The following is a 17,690-nucleotide window of genomic DNA, read 5'->3' as shown; positions in this document are numbered from 1 at the left end:
CATTTCATTCCTATTTCGTTAATTACATTATCTAGTATGTCTTGATTCAGCAGAGCAGTTCAACTTGCTGTATAGGAAAGCAGTAGAATACATGCCTTCGTTGATTCTATTGGCAGGAATACAGCCAAAAATGATTTAAAAAATTTTTTAAAGACTTTGTAAGCCTTTAGGAGCGTTAATTCAGATTGTGCACAAATTTTCTATTGATGTAAAATTAGTTTCAGATCGGAACATGGTTAAAGTGTTCAGTTCTATTCTGCAGTATAGATAAATGAATTGTATACAGTTGCACTTACTGCCAAGATGTGACCCTTGACCTATAGAGAATTTTTAGGCAGTCTGAGAATAGCTGCTGAACATCAAGTGAATTATTTTTTGCTGCATAAATATCTTAGTTGAAAATGGGAAGAATTCTTTGATCATAAACATGCCTGATATCAGCCATAGCTCACGGAATTACTAATAGGTTTCCTTTCTCAATAAAGAAAATGGAAGATCTGTATTTCTGTAGTGCCTTTCACAATCTCAGGGCATCCCAAACCACTTTACAGCCAACGAAGTACTTTTGAGGTGTAATTACTTTGTAATGAAGGAGAGACAGCAATTAAATTGAGCATAAGCAGCTCCCATAGACAGCAAAGCAACAATGATTTGTTTTGTGATGTTGGTTAAGTGGAAAATATTGGAAGAACACGAGGGAGAACTCCTACTCTTCAAAATAGCCCCATGGGATCTTTTACATCCACCTGAGAAGGTAAATGGGGCCTCAGTTTAACAACTCATCTGAGCTACCTCCAACAGTGCAGCGGTCCCTCAACTGCACTAGGAATGCCAGCCTTGATTATTGTGCTCAAGTTTCGAAGTGGAGCACGAACCCACAACCTTCTGGCTCAGAATCATCTTCAACAGTTAATATTAGTTGTTAGACCTTGAGCTTTGAAGAAGCATCTGTTCAAGTGGCCAATGACAGGTTTCAAGATTTCTGTTGTCAGCCTGGGGTACAATAGCATCATTATTTTACTGAAGTGTTATTCCAGAGGCCTGACCTAACGATCCAGAGACAAGAGTTCAGATCCCACAATGGCAGCTAAGGAATTTGAATTTAATTAGGCAAATAAAACTGGGATAAAAAGTTAATCTCAGTAATGGTGACCATGAAAGTACTGGATTATTGTAAAACCCATCTGGTTCGTTAATGGCCTTTACGGAAGGAAATCATCTTTAGCCAGTCTGGCCTTTATGCCACAGAATTTAGCTATACCGCAGTAATGTGGTGTACACTTAACAGCCTTCTGAAATGGACTAGTAAACCTAACTCAGTTGCATTCAAGAAAGCAGCTCACCACCTTCTCAAGCCCGTCCATAATTGTCCAGTAAATACTGGCTGTGCCAGTGATGTCCACATCCCATGAATTAATTCAGTTAATGATTTTGTTTTAATCAATATTCTCAACACCAAAACTAAAAAGTGCAATCAACATTCCTTCTAAATAGCAAAATACAGAGAAACTTCTTACATGAGTGGGCACTGTGAACCTAAGCGATTTGCAAAGCTAGTCTCACAATCTCTGGACACTCGAATCATTGTGGTGCAACAAAAGGAGCTTTTCATCTTCGGCACCCGTGTTTGCGATGTAGTCCAGCTAAAACCTTGCTGCATACAAGCAGAGAACCAGTGCTAGGCTTTCCATGGTTTGCCCACCTGGGACTACTTTATCATAGAAACAGGAGTAGGACATTCAGTCCCTTTAGACATTCCACTTTTCAATTAAATCATAGCTGATCTGTATCTTAACCCCATCAACCTGCCTTTTCTCTCAGAGCCCTTAATACATTCATCTAACAAAAATTTATTGATCTCAGTCTTAAAACTTTCAGTTGCACTCTAACCTCAACAGTTTTTGGGTAGAGAGTTGCAGATTTTTCAATACCCTGTCTGTAAAGAAGTACCTCCTGACATTTCTGAATGATGTAGCTCTAATTTTAAGAATATACTACCTTGTCCTAGACTCCCTGAAGCCGAGGAAATGGCTTCTGTTCTCATTTCTAAGTATTTAAATAGGAAAAGAGTAACTAAAGCTAGGGTTGCTCCTCTAGAGAGTGAGCCTGGGAAATTGATAATGGAAAACATACGACCATATGAATTAGGAGCAGGAGTAGGCCCCCCAGCCCTTCGAGCCTACTCCACCATTCCATAAGATCATGGCTGATCTGAATGTAACCTCAACCACACATTCCTGCCTGTCCCCAATAACCCTTCACTCCCTTGTTAATAAAGAATCTATCTAGCTCTGATTCTGCTTCCACCAGCTTTTGAGGAAGAGAGTTCCAAAGACACTCAACCCTCAGAAAAAAATTCTCCTCGTCTCTGTCTTAATTTCAGTGGTGGGCAAGATTCTAGAAACAATTATTTGGGATATAATTAGTGATCACATGGTAAAATATGGGTTGATGAAGAAGAGCCAGCATAGATTTCTAAAGGGGAAGTCGTGTTTAACCAGCTTGCTGGAGTTTTTTGAAGAGGTAACAGAAAAGGTCGATGAGGGTAATGCTGTTGATGTGGTGTACATGGACTTTGAAAAGGCATTTGACACTGCCACATAACCGACTTGTGAGAAAAGTTATTGCTCATGGAACAAAAAGGAAAGTAGCAATGTGGATACAGAATGAAAAATCGGAAGCAGAGAGTAATGGTCAATGGATATTTTTTGGGCTGGAGGAAAGTTTGTAGTGGAATTCCCCAGGGGTTGGTATTGGGACCCTTGTTCCTGATATCTATTAATGATCTAGATCTTTGTGTGCAGGAGACAATTTCAAAGTTTGTGGATGATATGAAGCTTGGGAGTGTTGTGAACTGCGAGGAGGATGGTGTGGAACTTCAAGAGGATATAGACAGGTTGGTGCAATGGGCACTTAGGGGGCAGATGAAGTTCAATGCAGAGAAGTGTGAGGTAATGCATTTTGGTAGGAAGAACATGGACAGACAATATAAAATAAGGGGTGAAATTCTGGAGGGGGTGCAGGAGCACAAAGACTTGGGTGTATATGTGCATAGATCATTAAAGGTGGCAGGACAGGTGGAAAGAACAGGTAATAAAGCATATAGTATCCTGGGCTTAATTAATAGAGACATAGAGTACAAGAGCAAGGAGGTTATGCTGAATTTATATAAGACACTTGTTAGATCTCAGCTGGAATATTTTGTACAGTTCTGGGCACCATATTATAGGAAGGATGTGAACACATTGGAGAGACTGCAGAAGAGATTTACAAGAATGGTTCCATGGCTGAGAAACTTCAGCTATGAGTATAGATTGGAGAAGTTGGGACTGTTCTTCTTGGAGAGAAAAAGGCCGAGAGGAGATTTGATAGAGATGTTCAAAATCATGAGAGAGCTGCACAGAGTAGATAGGGAGAAACTGTTCCCATTTGTAGAAGGATCAAGAATGGGAGGGCACAGATTTAAAGTGATTTGCAAAAGAAGCAAGTGTGATGTGAGAGAACTTTTTCACACGAGTGGCTTGGGCCTGGAATGCACTGCCTGGAAGTGTGGTGGAGGCAGGCTCTCAATCGAGGCATTCAAGAGGGCATTAGATGATTATTTGAATAGAAACAATGTGCAAGGGTATGGAGAAAAAGCAGGGCAATGGCATTAGGTTGTAATGCTAATTTGGAGAGCTAGTGCAGACATGATGGGCCGAATGGCCTCCTTTTGTGCCCTTAAGATTCGGTGAAATGAGCAACCCCTTATTTTTAAACAGTGATCTCTAGTTCTAGATTCTCCCACAAGAGGAAACCTCCTCTGTACATCCAGCCTGTCAATACCCCTCAGGATCTTAAAGATTTCAATTAAGCTGCCTCTTAATCTTCTAAATTCCTGCCTAACCTGTCCAACCTTTCCTTATAAGACAACCCGCCCGTTCCTGCTATTAGTCTACTTCTTTGAGCTGCTTCTAATGCATTTACATCTTTCTTTAAATAAGCAGACCAGTACTGTACACTACTCCAGATGTGGTCTCCACCAATGCACTGTACAACTGAGGCACAACCTCCCTACTTTTGTAATCAATTTCCCTCACAATAAATAACAGTCTATTAGCTTTCCTAATTACTTGCTGTAACTGCATACTAACCTTTTGTGATTCATGCACTAGGGCACCTAAATCCCTCTGAATCTCCGTTTTGCAATCTCTTACCATTCAGATAATAAACTTTTTTATTCTCCCTGTCAAAATGAACGATTTCACATTTGCCCACAATATACTCCATTTGCCAGATCTTTGCCCACTTACTTAAACTGTCTTTTTGCAACCTCCTTACATCCTCTTCACAATTTACTTTCCTACCTACCTTGTGTCATCAGCAAATTCAGCAACCATTGCTTCAATCCCTTCATCCAAGTCATTCATATAAAGCGTCAGAAGTTGAGGCCCTACCACTGAGCGGTATCCTGCCAAGCAGAAAAAGACCCATTTATGCCAACACTCTGCTACCTGTTAGCTAGCCAATCTTCTATCCATGCCAATATGTTATCTCCTACACCATGAGCTTTTATTCTCCACAATAACTTTTGATGTGGCAGTTTATCAAATGCTTTCTGGAAATCTAAGTACAGTACATCCACCGGTTCCCCTTTATCCACAGCACATGTGACTCCTTCAAAGAAGTCCAATAAATTGGTTAAACATGATTTCCCTTTCACAAAACCATGTTGACTCTGCCTGATTGCCTTGTATTTTTCCAAGTGCCCTGCTATAAGATCTTTAATGATAGCTTCTAACATTTTCCCCATCACAGATATTAGAATAACTGTCGTTTCCTGCTTTCTGGCTCCCTCCCGTTTTGAAGAATAGAGTTACATTTGCTATTTTGCAATCTAATGGAACCTTTCCTGAATGTAGGAAATTTTGGAAAATTAAAACCAGTGCATTAACTATCTCACTAGCCATTTCTTTCAAGACCTTGGGGTGAAGTCCATTCGGACCCAGGGACTTGTCAGTCCGCTTCCATGGTGATTGTAATTTTCCCAAGTTCCTCCCTCCCTTCCATTTTCTGAGTTGCAGCTATTTCTTGGATGTTAGTTGTGTCCTCTGTAGTGAAGACCGAAATACCTGTTTAATTCATCCACTGTCTCCCTACAGTTCCCCAGACGCACTTTCTATCGGACCAATGCTCACTTGGTTAACTCTTATTTAAATATCGATAGAAACTCTTACTATCTGTCTTTTCCTGCTTTCTGGCTCCCTCCCGTTTTGAAGAATAGAGTTACATTTGCTATTTTGCAATCTAATGGAACCTTTCCTGAATGTAGGAAATTTTGGAAAATTAAAACCAGTGCATTAACTATCTCACTAGCCATTTCTTTCAAGACCTTGGGGTGAAGTCCATTCGGACCCAGGGACTTGTCAGTCCGCTTCCATGGTGATTGTAATTTTCCCAAGTTCCTCCCTCCCTTCCATTTTCTGATTTGCAGCTATTTCTTGGATGTTAGTTGTGTCCTCTGTAGTGAAGACCGAAATACCTGTTTAATTCATCCACTGTCTCCCTACAATTCCCCAGACGCACTTTCTATCGGACCAATGCTCACTTGGTTAACTCTTCTTATTTAAATATTGATAGAAACTCTTACTATCTGTCTTTATATTACTAGCTGGCTTTCTGTCACTCAAATTTTTCTCTCCTTATTAATCTTTTTGGCATTCTTCGCTGTTCTTTATATTCTTTCCAATCTTCTGACCTGCCACCTGTCTTTTTGTAATTACATGTTTTTTCTTCAAATTTGTTACTGTCGCTAACTTTTTTAGTTAGCCATGGATGGTGGGCCCTCCCTTTGGAATTTTTCTCTCATTGGAATGTATCTATTCTGCGTATTTTAAAATATCCCTTTAAATGTCTGCATCTGTTGACCTAACCTTTAACCTCATTTGCCAGTTCACTTTAGTTAGCTCCGTTCTCATGCCCTCATAATTGCCCTTATTTAAGTTTAAAATACTGGTTTTGGACGTGCTCGTTTCTTCCTCAAAATGATTGTAAAATTCAATCGTATTGTGATCATTGCTACCTAGAGGTGCCTTCACTAGGAGGTTATCAATTAATCCTATCTCAATGCTCAACACCAGGCCTAGTATAGCCTGCTGTCTGGTTGGCTCCAGAATGTGCTGTTCTAAGAAACTATCCCAAGAACGTTATTTGAACTCGTCTATGCTCCTTTGTCCATCTGATTTTTCCAGTCTGTATGTAGATTAAAATCCTCCATAATTATTGCTGTACCTTTCGGCAAGCTCCCATTATCTCTTTTATACTCTGTCCCACCATATAGTTACAATTAGGGGGCCTGTACACCATTCTTACAAGTGACTTCTTGCCCTTATCATTCCTCATCACAGCCCAAACCGCTTCCACATCCTGGTTTCTTGAATTTGGGTCATCCCTCTCTAATGTGCAAATACCATCATTAATTAACAGAGCCACCCCTCCACCTTTTCCTGTTCTTCCTAAATACCCTGTACCCTTCAATATTCAGGTCCCAATCTATGTCATCCTGTAGCCATGTCTCTGTTATGGCTATCAGATCATAATATTTTATATTTATTTACGATATATTTGACAGAGGCTGCGTGGATACTTTGTGTTCCTCTTCACTGCAGAAGACTTCCCAAAGATATTTGAAAATGAAGAGGTGGAAAGGAGGGGGAAAAGCTTAAAACATTCACCATCATTAGGAAAAAGGTGCTCAGAAAATTATTAGATCTAAAGACTGAAAGGTCCCCAAGACATGATGGCCTTCATCCTTGGGTCTTAAAAGAAGTGGCTGCAGAGATAGAAGAGATATTGGTTATAATGCTCCAAAATTCCTTAGATTCTGGAAGGGTCCCAGCGCATTGGAAAAGAGCAAATGTAACACCTTTATTTAAGAAAGGAGAAAGACAGAAAGCAGGAAACTATAGGCCAGTAGCCTAAGATCTGACCTAGCAAAATTGCTTGAATCCATTAATAAGGTTATAGCAAGATATTTAGAAAATCATAATGGGATCAGGCAGAGTCAACTTGGTTTTGTGAAAGGGAAATAGTGTCTAACTAATTTGAGTTTTTTGAGGCAGTAACAAGGCAGATGAAAGGAAATCTCTAGATGTGGTGTATTTGGATTTCCAGAATGCATTTGTTAAGGTGTCACATCAAAGATTACTACAGAAGATAAGTGCGCATGGTGTAGCGGGTAACATATTAGCATGGATAAAGGATTGGTTAGCTAACAGAAAGCAGAGAGTTGGGATAAATGGTCTTCGGGTTCGCAAGCTGTAACTAGTTGATTGTCACAGGGATCAGTGCTGGGACCTCAACTATTTACAATAATGGCTTGAATGAAGGGACTACAGTAGCTAAATTTGCTGATGACACCAAGATAGGTAGAAAAATAAGTTGTCAAGAGGTGGTAAAGAGTTTACAAAGAGATATAGATAAGTTAAGTGAGTGGGCAAGAATTTGGCAGATGGAGTGTAATGTGGAAAAATGTGAACTTGTCCACTTTGGCAGGAAGAATAGAAAAACAGTATTCTATTTAAATGGAGGGAGATTGCAGAACTGTGTTACAGAGTGATCTGGGTGTCCTGGTACATGAATCTCAAAGCTTTTATGCAGGTACAGCAAGTGATTGGGAAGGCACATGGCATGTTGGTGTTCATCGTAAGGAGAATGGAATATAAAAGTAGGGAAATTTTACTGCAGCTGTACAGGGCCTTGTTGAGACCACATCTGGAGTACTGAGTACAGTTTTGGTCTCCTTATTTAAAAAAGGATATAACTGTATTAGAAGCATTTCAGAGAATGTTCACCTGACTCATTCCTGGGCTTATTTTATGAAGAAAGGTTGAGCCTGGAGTTGAGAGGAATGAGAGCTGATCTTATTGAAAAATAAGATCCTGAGGGAACTTAATGGGGTGGATACCTGGAGAATATTTCTTCCTGTGTGAAAGACTAGAACTAGGGGACACAGTTTAAGAATAAGAGGTTCCCCTTTTAAGACGGAGATGAGGAGAAACTTTTTCTCAGTCATTAGCCTGTGGAATTCTCTTCCCCCAGAATGCAGTGCAGGCTGGGTCATTAACTTTAATCAAGGCATAGTTAGATAGATTTTTGATAGACATGGGAATCAAGGGTTGACAGGAAAGTGGAGTCGTGACCATGACCAGATCAGCCACGATCTTATTGAATGGCGGAGTAGGCTTGAAGAGGTGAATGGCCTACTCCTAAGTCCTATGTTCCTATTCACCTTATCAAATCCTTCAATCATCTTAAAAACTTCAATTTGATCACCCTCAATCTTGTACTCAAGGGTATACAAACCTGGTCCATGTGGGTGTTTCTTGAGCCAGGTGAGAAGAATGCTTGTCCCATTAATAAACTAGGCTTGCTGATCAGGCATTAGCGGTGTGCTGGAGTACTGAGAACTTCCAAAAAATATTTTACCTCACACCTATCCACGTGAAATTGTGCCTGCCAGTCTGCAAAACTGCTCGTGCCTTTCTGAAGTCATTTATAGTCCTCGCAGTTTGCTCAGGATGCCATTAGTGTATTTTTGAGATTGGAACTTGGGCAAAGGGACACAATCTGAGCAATACCCATTTCTCCTAACTTTGTTTCTTGTCTGCCAAACCAATGTTTTACGTGGGTTGTTATACTTAGTGTTCTGTCAAATGCCTGAAATTTTATAACTAGTCTTTTACAAGCCCCCTTTTTTGACTGTCTTCTGAAAATGGATATTTATCGCAATTTCAGTTTTAGATTTTTTGAATGCTGTTGTATTCATTTACATACCATTCAGTCTTGACTTTAAGGAATGCTAATGCATGTTATTTTTCCAGCATATTTAATTTTTGATGTTTTGCATTCCATTAGCAACTGCTTTTTAAAAAATCTCATTCCCTCAGCTTGCTTATTTCGCTTTCTCCAATTATTTCCTGATATTTATTTCAGGTAACCCTTCTTCTATTTCAGCAGCTTTATCAATCGTGCTGTCTCCCTCCCTGTTGTCTCAGACTGAAACTATCATAACTCTCTGTCCTGTCATGTTAGTTTAAAACTTTTTCCACAGATCTTTTAATCTTTTCCGCAAGGATGTTAGTTCTCTTTTGGTTCAGATGAGTGCCATCCCTCAAGCCTTGACTTCATTTATTCCTGGTTTTGCTTCAACATCTTAAGAATGTGAATCACTTCTCCCCTCGCACAGGTTCTGCATGCAAAATGTCTTCCCTTTTATTAACCTGTCCAGAGTATGTCTGGTTTCAGCTTGTTTATGACTCTGGTTATGGGGAAAGGAAATCATTGACCATGTAAGCTGGTGTTATCTGCTTTATCTGCACAAGCTCAGACTTGTGCCTTTTTGTTCATCACTATCCTTCTTGTGGTTGATGCTTTGGCCCAGTAACTTGTAGCGGAAGTGCCTCAGCTATTCTGACTTTATAGTCATGATTTGCCATGCTAGCCTCTTGTCCAAGGTAACTGGCCAGTGATTCAAAGCTTTGCAGCCATTTTGAAGTGTGGAAGTAGCAAGTAAGGACCTAGGGAACCATTCACATTGGGATCAGTTGTTGTACCTCTGAGCTCTCTGCCAAATGCCACACAATTGTGAACATACGAACAAGGAGCAGGAATAGGCCATTCAGCATCTCGAGCCTGCTTCGCCATTTAATAAGATCATGGCTGATCTATAGTAACCCACCAACCCTGATAACTTATCACCGCCTTGCTTACCAAGAATCTATCCACCTCTGCCTTATATATTCATTGACTCTACTTGCACTATCTTTTCAGGAAGAGAGTTCCAAAGACTCTCTACCCTCTGAGTGAAAATATTTTGCCTCATCTCCTTTTTAAAGGGGCAACCCTTTATTTTTAAACAGTGGCCTCTAGTTCTAGATTCTCCCACATCCACCCTGACAAGACCCCTCAGGATCTTATATGTTTCAATCAAGTCGCCTCTTATTCTTCTAAACTCCAGCGGATACAAGCCTATTCTGTCCAACCTTGCCTCATGAGACAACTCACCCGTTCCAGGTATTAGTCTAGTAAACCTTCTCTGAACTGTTTCCAATGCATTCACATCCTTCCTTAAATAAGGTGACCAATACTGTACATAGTACGCCAAATGTGGTCTTAGTAGTGCCCTGTACAACTGAAGTTTAACCTCCCTACTTGTGTATTCAATTCCCCTCACAATAAATGTAACATTCTATTAGCTTTCCTAATTACTTGCTGTACCTGTATACTATAATTTATGATTCATGCACTAGGACACCCAGATCCCTTTGCACCTCAGAGCTCTGCATTCTCTCACCATTTAGATGCAGACATGATGGGCTGAATGGCCTCCTTCTACACTGTAACAATTGTGATTCTGTGGAATGCTGCTTTTATTCTTCCTGCCAAAATGGACAATTTCACATTTTCCACGTTATACTTCATTTGCTATATCTTTGCCCACTTACTTAACCTATTATATCTTTTTGTAGTGTCCTTATGTCCTCTTCACAACTCACTTTCCTACCTATCTTTTGTGCCTTCAGCAAATTTGGCAACCACCCCTTCATCTAAGTCATTTATATAAATTGTAATATGTTGAGGTCCCAACACTGATCCCTGTGGCACACCACTTGTTACATCTTGCCAACCTGAAAAAGATCCATTTATGCCTACTCTCTGCTTCCTGTTAGCCAGCCAATCTTCTGTCCATGCCAGTGTTACCCCCCTATACCTGAGCTTTTATTTTCCACAATAACCTTTGATGTCGCACTTTATTAAATGCCTTCTGGAAATCAGTGGGATGGGAACCGGAGTGGGGAGACAAATGAGGGAAACAAAAATAGAAATGAAAGAGAGAAAAATAAAAAGCAAAAGTGGAAGGCAGAGGAAACTGCTAGCAGCAAATGGGGCCATAGTACAAAAAAGATGTGTAAAACACAAGTCTAAAGGCACTATATCTAAATGCATAGAGTACTCGCATAAGGTAGACAAATTAACAGCGCAAACAGATGTAAACGGGTACAATGCGTTGTGATTACAGAGACATGGCTTCAGGGTGACCAAGGCTGGGAACTGAATATCCAAGGATGAGCAAAGAGGAAAAGGAGGTGGAGTGGCATTCTTAGTTAAGAATGGGATCAGTGTAATAGCGAGAGAGGATATTGGCTTAGAAAATCTAGATGTAGAATCAGCCTGGGTAGAACAAAGAAGCAACAAGGGGTGGAAAGCATTAGTGGGAGTTGTCGATAAGCCTCCAAACAGTAGTGGTAAGGTAGGGGATGGTATTAAACAGGAAATTAGAGATGCATTTAACAAGGGTGCCACAGCAATCATGGATGACTTTAATTTATATATAGACTGGGCAAACCAAATTAGCAATAATACTGAGTACTTGGATCGTGTATGAGATAGTTTCTTAGACCAGTACGTTGAGGAACCAATGAGGGAATAGGCTCGTCTGGTTTTGGTTTTCTGCAATGAGAAGGGGTTAATTAATAATCTTGTGTGTGGTCCTTTAGGGAACAGTAACTATAACAAGATAAAATTCTTCCTTAGGTTGAAAAGTGAAGTAGTCCAATCCAAAACTAGAGCCCTAAATCTAAACAAAGGAAACTATGAAGGTATGAGGCGTGAGTTGGCTAAGGTAGATTGGGGAACTTCATTTAAAGGCTAATATTTAAGGAATGAATGTATGCATTGCAACAGTTATATATTCCTTTTTGGTGCAAAAACACAACAGAAAAAGCAGCCCAACCATGGCTAGCAAAAGAAATTAAGGATAGTATTAGGTCCAAAGAGGAGTCATATAAAGCTGCTAGAAAAAGTAGCAAGCCTCAGGATTGGGAGCAGTTTAGAATTCAGCAAAGGAGGATCAAGAGATTGATTAAGAGGCGGAAAATAGAGTATGAGAGTAAACTTGCAAGAAACATAAAAGAGGACTGTAAAAGCTGCTATAAGTACGTAAGCACAAAAAGATTTGTGAAGCCAAATGTTGGTCCCTTACAGTCTGAAATGGGAGAATTTATAATAGAAAACAAGGAAATGGCAGAGCAATTAAACAACTACTTTAGTTCTGTTTTCACGGAGGAAGACACAAAATAACTTCCTTGAAATGCTAGGGAGTCGAGGGTCTAGTCAGGAGGAGGTATTGAAGGAAATTGGTATTGCTAAAAAAAAAATGCTGGAGAAATTAATGGGACCGAAAGCCAATAAACCTTTAGGGCCTGATAATCTACATCCCAAGGTACTTTCGGAGGTGGCCATGGGAATAGTGGATGCATTGGTTATCATTCAAAATTCTGTAGCTTCTGGAACAGTCTAGGCAGATTAGAGGGTGGCAAGTGCAACCCCACTATTTAACTAGGGAGGGAGGAAGAAAACAGCGAATTTCAGACCAGTTAGCCTAACCTCAGCAGTAGGGAAAATGCTGGAACAAAAACAGAATTACCTGGAAAAACTCAGCAGGTCTGGCAGCATCGGCGGAGAAGAAAAGAGTTGACGTTTCGAGTCCTCATGACCCTTCGACAGAACTTGCGTTCGAGTCCAAGAAAGAGTTGAAATATAAGCTGGTTTAAGGTGTGTGTGTGGGGGGCGGAGAGATAGAGAGACAAAGAGGTGGAGGGGGGGGGGGTGTGGTTGTAGGGACAAACAAGCAGTGATAGAAGCAGATCATCAAAAGATGTCAACGACAATAGTACAATAGAACACATAGGTGTTAAAATTAAAGTTGGTGATATTATCTGAACGAATGTGCTAATTAAGAATGGATGGTAGGGCACTCAAGGTATAGCTCTAGTGGGTTTTTTTTTATATAATGGAAATAGGTGGGAAAAGGAAAATCTTTATAACTTATTGGAAAAAAAAGGGAAGGGGGAAACAGAAAGGGGGTGGGGATGGGGGAGGGAGCTTACGACCTAAAGTTGTTGAATTCAATATTCAGTCCGGAAGGCTGTAAAGTCCCTAGTCGGAAGATGAGGTGTTGTTCCTCCAGTTTGCGTTGGGCTTCACTGGAACAATGCAGCAAGCCAAGGACAGACATGTGGGCAAGAGAGCAGGGTGGAGTGTTGAAATGGCAAGCGACAGGGAGGTTTGGGTCATTCTTGCGGACAGACCGCAGGTGTTCTGCAAAGCGGTCGCCCAGTTTACATTTGGTCTCTCCAATGTAGAGGAGACCACATTGGGAGCAACGAATGCAGTAGACTAAGTTGGGGGAAATGCAAGTGAAATGCTGCTTCACTTGAAAGGAGTGTTTGGGTCCTTGGACGGTGAGGAGAGAGGAAGTGAAGGGGCAGGTGTTGCATCTTTTGCGTGGGCATGGGGTGGTGCCATAGGAGGGGGTTGAGGAGTAGGGGGTGATGGAGGAGTGGCCCAGGGTGTCCCGGAGGGAGCGATCCCTACGGAATGCCGATAAGGGGGGTGAAGGGAAGATGTGTTTGGTGGTGGCATCATGCTGGAGTTGGCGGAAATGGCGGAGGATGATCCTTTGAATGCGGAGACTGGTGGGGTGATAAGTGAGGACAAGGGGGACCCTATCATGTTTCTGGGAGGGAGGAGAAGGCGTGAGGGCGGATGCGCGGGAGATGGGCCGGACACGGTTGAGGGCCCTGTCAACGACCGTGGGTGGAAAACCTCGGTTAAGGAAGAAGGAGGACATGTCAGAGGAACTGTTTTTGAATGTAGCATCATCGGAACAGATGCGACGGAGGCGAAGGAACTGAGAAAATGGGATGGAGTCCTTACAGGAAGCGGGGTGTGAGGAGCTGTAGTGGAGATAGCTGTGGGAGTCGGTGGGTTTGTAATGGATATTGGTGGACAGTCTATCACCAGAGATTGAGACAGAGAGGTCAAGGAAGGGAAGGGAAGTGTCAGAGATGGACCACGTGAAAATGATGGAGGGGTGGAGATTGGAAGCAAAATTAATAAATTTTTCCAAGTCCTGACGAGAGCATGAAGCGGCACCGAAGTAATCATCGATGTACCGGAGAAAGAGTTGTAGAAGGGGGCCGGAGTAGGACTGCAACAAGGAATGTTCCACATACCCCATAAAGAGACAGGCATAGCTGGGGCCCATGCGGGTACCCATAGCCACACCTTTTATTTGGAGGAAGTGAGAGGAGTTGAAGGAGAAATTGTTCAGTGTGAGAACAAGTTCAGCCAGACGGAGGAGAGTAGTGGTGGATGGGGATTGTTCGGGCCTCTGTTCGAGGAAGAAGCTAAGGGCCCTCAGACCATCCTGGTGGGGGATGGAGGTGTAGAGGGATTGGACGTCCATGGTGAAGAGGAAGCGTTTGGGGCCAGGGAACTGGAAATTGTTGATGTGACGTAAGGTGTCAGAGGAATCACGGATGTAGGTGGGAAGGGACTGGACAAGGGGAGAGAGAAGGGAGTCAAGATAACGAGAAATGAGTTCTGTGGGGCAGGAACAAGCTGAGACGATTGGTCTACCGGGGCAGTTCTGTTTGTGGATTTTGGGTAGGAGATAGAAGCGGGCCGTCCGAGGTTGGGAGACTATCAGGTTGGAAGCTGTGGGAGGGAGATCCCCAGAGGAGATGAGGTCAGTGACAGTCCTGGAAACAATGGCTTGATGTTCAGTGGTGGGGTCATGGTCCAGGGAGAGGTAGGAGGAAGTGTCTGCGAGTTGACGCTCAGCCTCCGCGAGGTAGAGGTCAGTGCGCCAGACAGCAACAGCACCACCCTTGTCAGCGGGTTTGATGACAATGTCAGGGTTGGACCTGAGAGAATGGAGTGCAGTAAGTTCAGAGAGAGACAGGTTAGAATGGGTGAGAGGAGCAGAGAAATTGAGACGACTAATGTCGCGCCGACAGTTCTCAATGAAAAGATCAAGAGAAGGTAAGAATCCAGAGGGAGGGGTCCAGGTGGAGGGAGAATATTGGAGATGGGTAAAAGGATCCGTTGAACTGGGAGAGGACTCCTGCCCAAAGAAGTGAGCCCGGAGACGAAGACGGCGGAAGAAGAGTTCAGCATCATGCCGAGCCCGAAATTCATTGAGGTGAGGGCGTAAGGGTATGAAACTAAGTCCTTTGCTGAGCACTGAACGTTCAGCATCGGAGAGGGGAAGGTCAGGGGGTATAGTGAATACACGGCTGGGGTTGGGATTGGAAGAAAAGGTGGGGACGGAGGAACAGGCAGGGGTGGAGGGTCCTAGATGGGTGTTGGTGTCAATGAGTTGTTGCAGCTTGCGTTCCTTAGCACTTGAGAGAAAGAGAAAAAGTTTCTTGTTGAAGCGTCGGATGAGCCGAAGGATAAAATGAAACTGGGGGCACGCGCAGCTTTGAAAAAGGGTACGGCGGTGCTGCTGGAGGGAGAGGTCGAGTGTGTTCATATGGCGGCGCATGGCACTGAGTGTGGATTTCAGAATGTGACGGGAACAGCAGTCCGAGAAACGTTTTATGTCCCGGAGATACCTGTAATCCTGGGTGGGTTCGAAACATGAGGGGTGGAATTTCAGTTGAAATCCACGTGGGGTAAGTCGGAGACGGAGACAGTCACTGAGAAAGGAGATATGGCTGTGAAAGCGGGTTTTAGTAAACACCTATGTGTTCTATTGTACTATTGTCGTTGACATCTTTTGATGATCTGCTTCTATCACTGCTTGTTTGTCCCTACAACCACACCCCCCCCCCCCCTCCACCTCTTTGTCTCTCTATCTCTCCGCCCCCCACACACACACCTTAAACCAGCTTATATTTCAACTCTTTCTTGGACTCGAACGCAAGTTCTGTCGAAGGGTCATGAGGACTCGAAACGTCAACTCTTTTCTTCTCCGCCGATGCTGCCAGACCTGCTGAGTTTTTCCAGGTAATTCTGTTTTTGTTTTGGATTTCCAGCATCTGCAGTTTTTTTGTTTTTATCTCTGGGAAAATGCTGGAGTCTGTTATAAAGAATGTGATAACAGGACACTTAGAAAATAACAATGGGATTAGACAAAGTCAACATAGATTTATGAGAGGGAAATCCTGTTTGACAAACCTACTGGAGTTGGATGTAACTAGCAGAATAGATAAGGGAGAACCAGTGGATGTGGTGTATTTGGATTTTCGGATACTTTTTGATAAAAGTCTCACATAAGAAGAGGTTAGTTTGCAAAATTAAAGCACATGGGATTGGGGGTAATATATTGGCATGGATTGAGAATTGGTTGGCTGACAGGAAACAGTAGGAATAAATGGGTCTTTTTCGGAATGGCAGGTGGTGACTAGTGGGGTATCACAGGGATCAGTGCTTGTGCCCCAGCTATTCACAATATATATCAGTGATTTGGATGAGGGAACCAAATGTAATATTTCCAAGTTTGCTGACGACAAAACTAGGTGGGAATGAGTGTTGAGGAGGATGTTAAGAGGCTTCAAGGCAATTTCGATAAGCTGAGTGAGTGGGCAAATACATGGCAGTTGCACTATAACATGGATAAGCGTGAAGTTATCCACTTCAGTAGGATAAAAAGAATGCCAGAGTATTATTTAAATGGTGACAGATTGGGAAATGTTGATGTACAAAGGGACCTGGGTGTCCTTGTATGCCAATCACTAAAAGCGAGCATGCAAGTGCAGGAAGCAGTTAAGAAGACAAATGGTATGTTGGCCTTTATTGCAAGAGGACTTGAGTACAGGAGAAAGGATGTGTTAACTGCAGCTGTACAGAGCCTTGGTAAGACCAAACCTGGAGGATTGTGCGCAATTTTGGTCTCCTTACCTAAGAAAGGATATACTTACCATAGAAGGAGTGCAGCAAAGGTTCACCAGACTGGTTCCTGGGATAGCAGGATTGTAGTATGAGGAGAGATTGGGCTGACTAGGCCTGTATTCATTGGAGTTCAGAAGAATGGTGGGGTCATATAAAATTCTGACAGGGGTGGACAGACTGGATGCAGAGGTGATGTTTCCTCTGGCTGGGGGCCCTAGAACAAGGGGACACAATCTTAGGATATGGGGTAGGCTATTTAGGACTGAAATAAGGAGAAACTTCTTCACTCAGAGGGTGGTGAACCTATGGAATTGTCTACCGCAGAAGGTTGAGGAGGCCAAATCACTGAATATATTTAAGAAGGAAATAGATTTCTAGACTCTAAAGACATCAAGGGGTATGGGGAGAGAGCAGGAATATGGCGTTTAGATAGAGGATCAGTCATTATCGTATTTAATGGCAGAGCAGGCTTGAAGGGCTGAATGACCTATTTTTTAATTTAAGTACAATACATCCACCGGCTCCCCTTTATCCACAGCATGTTACTTCCTCAAAGAACTCCAATGAGTTCGTTAAACATGATTTCCCTTTCAGAAAATCATGTTGACTCTGCCTGATGATCTTGAGCTTATCTAAGTGCCCTGCTATAACTTCTTTAATAATAGTTTCTAACATTTTCCCTGCGACAGATGCTAAGCTAACTGGCCTGTAGCTTCCTGCTGTCTGTCTCTCTCCCTTTTTGAATAATGGAGTTAACTTTGCTATCTTCCAATCTAATGGGACTGTCCCTGAATCTAGGGAGCTTTGGAAAATTAAAATCAGTGCATCAACTATCCCACCAGACCCTTCTTTTAAGACCCTAAGATGAAGCCCATCAGGACCTGGGATCTTCTCAGCCCGCAGCTCCAGCAATTTACTCAGTACCACTTACTTCTCTGGTGACTGTAATTTTCCTGACTTCCTCCCCC

The 17,690-nt window shown here is 42.4% G+C and overlaps 1 protein-coding gene across 2 annotated transcripts in view; it reads left to right on the top strand.

Annotated features, from left to right (window-relative positions):
- The window catches only part of far1 (fatty acyl CoA reductase 1), a 125,485-nt gene that overhangs the window by 12,916 nt on the left and 94,879 nt on the right, over nucleotides 1-17,690 (top strand). The gene's annotated exons all lie outside the window — the stretch shown is intronic.

The sequence above is a fragment of the Carcharodon carcharias genome, chromosome 10 (genome assembly GCF_017639515.1).
Source record: "Carcharodon carcharias isolate sCarCar2 chromosome 10, sCarCar2.pri, whole genome shotgun sequence".
Taxonomy (NCBI): domain Eukaryota; kingdom Metazoa; phylum Chordata; class Chondrichthyes; order Lamniformes; family Lamnidae; genus Carcharodon; species Carcharodon carcharias.
This window is presented reverse-complemented; position numbering and strand designations above follow the sequence as displayed.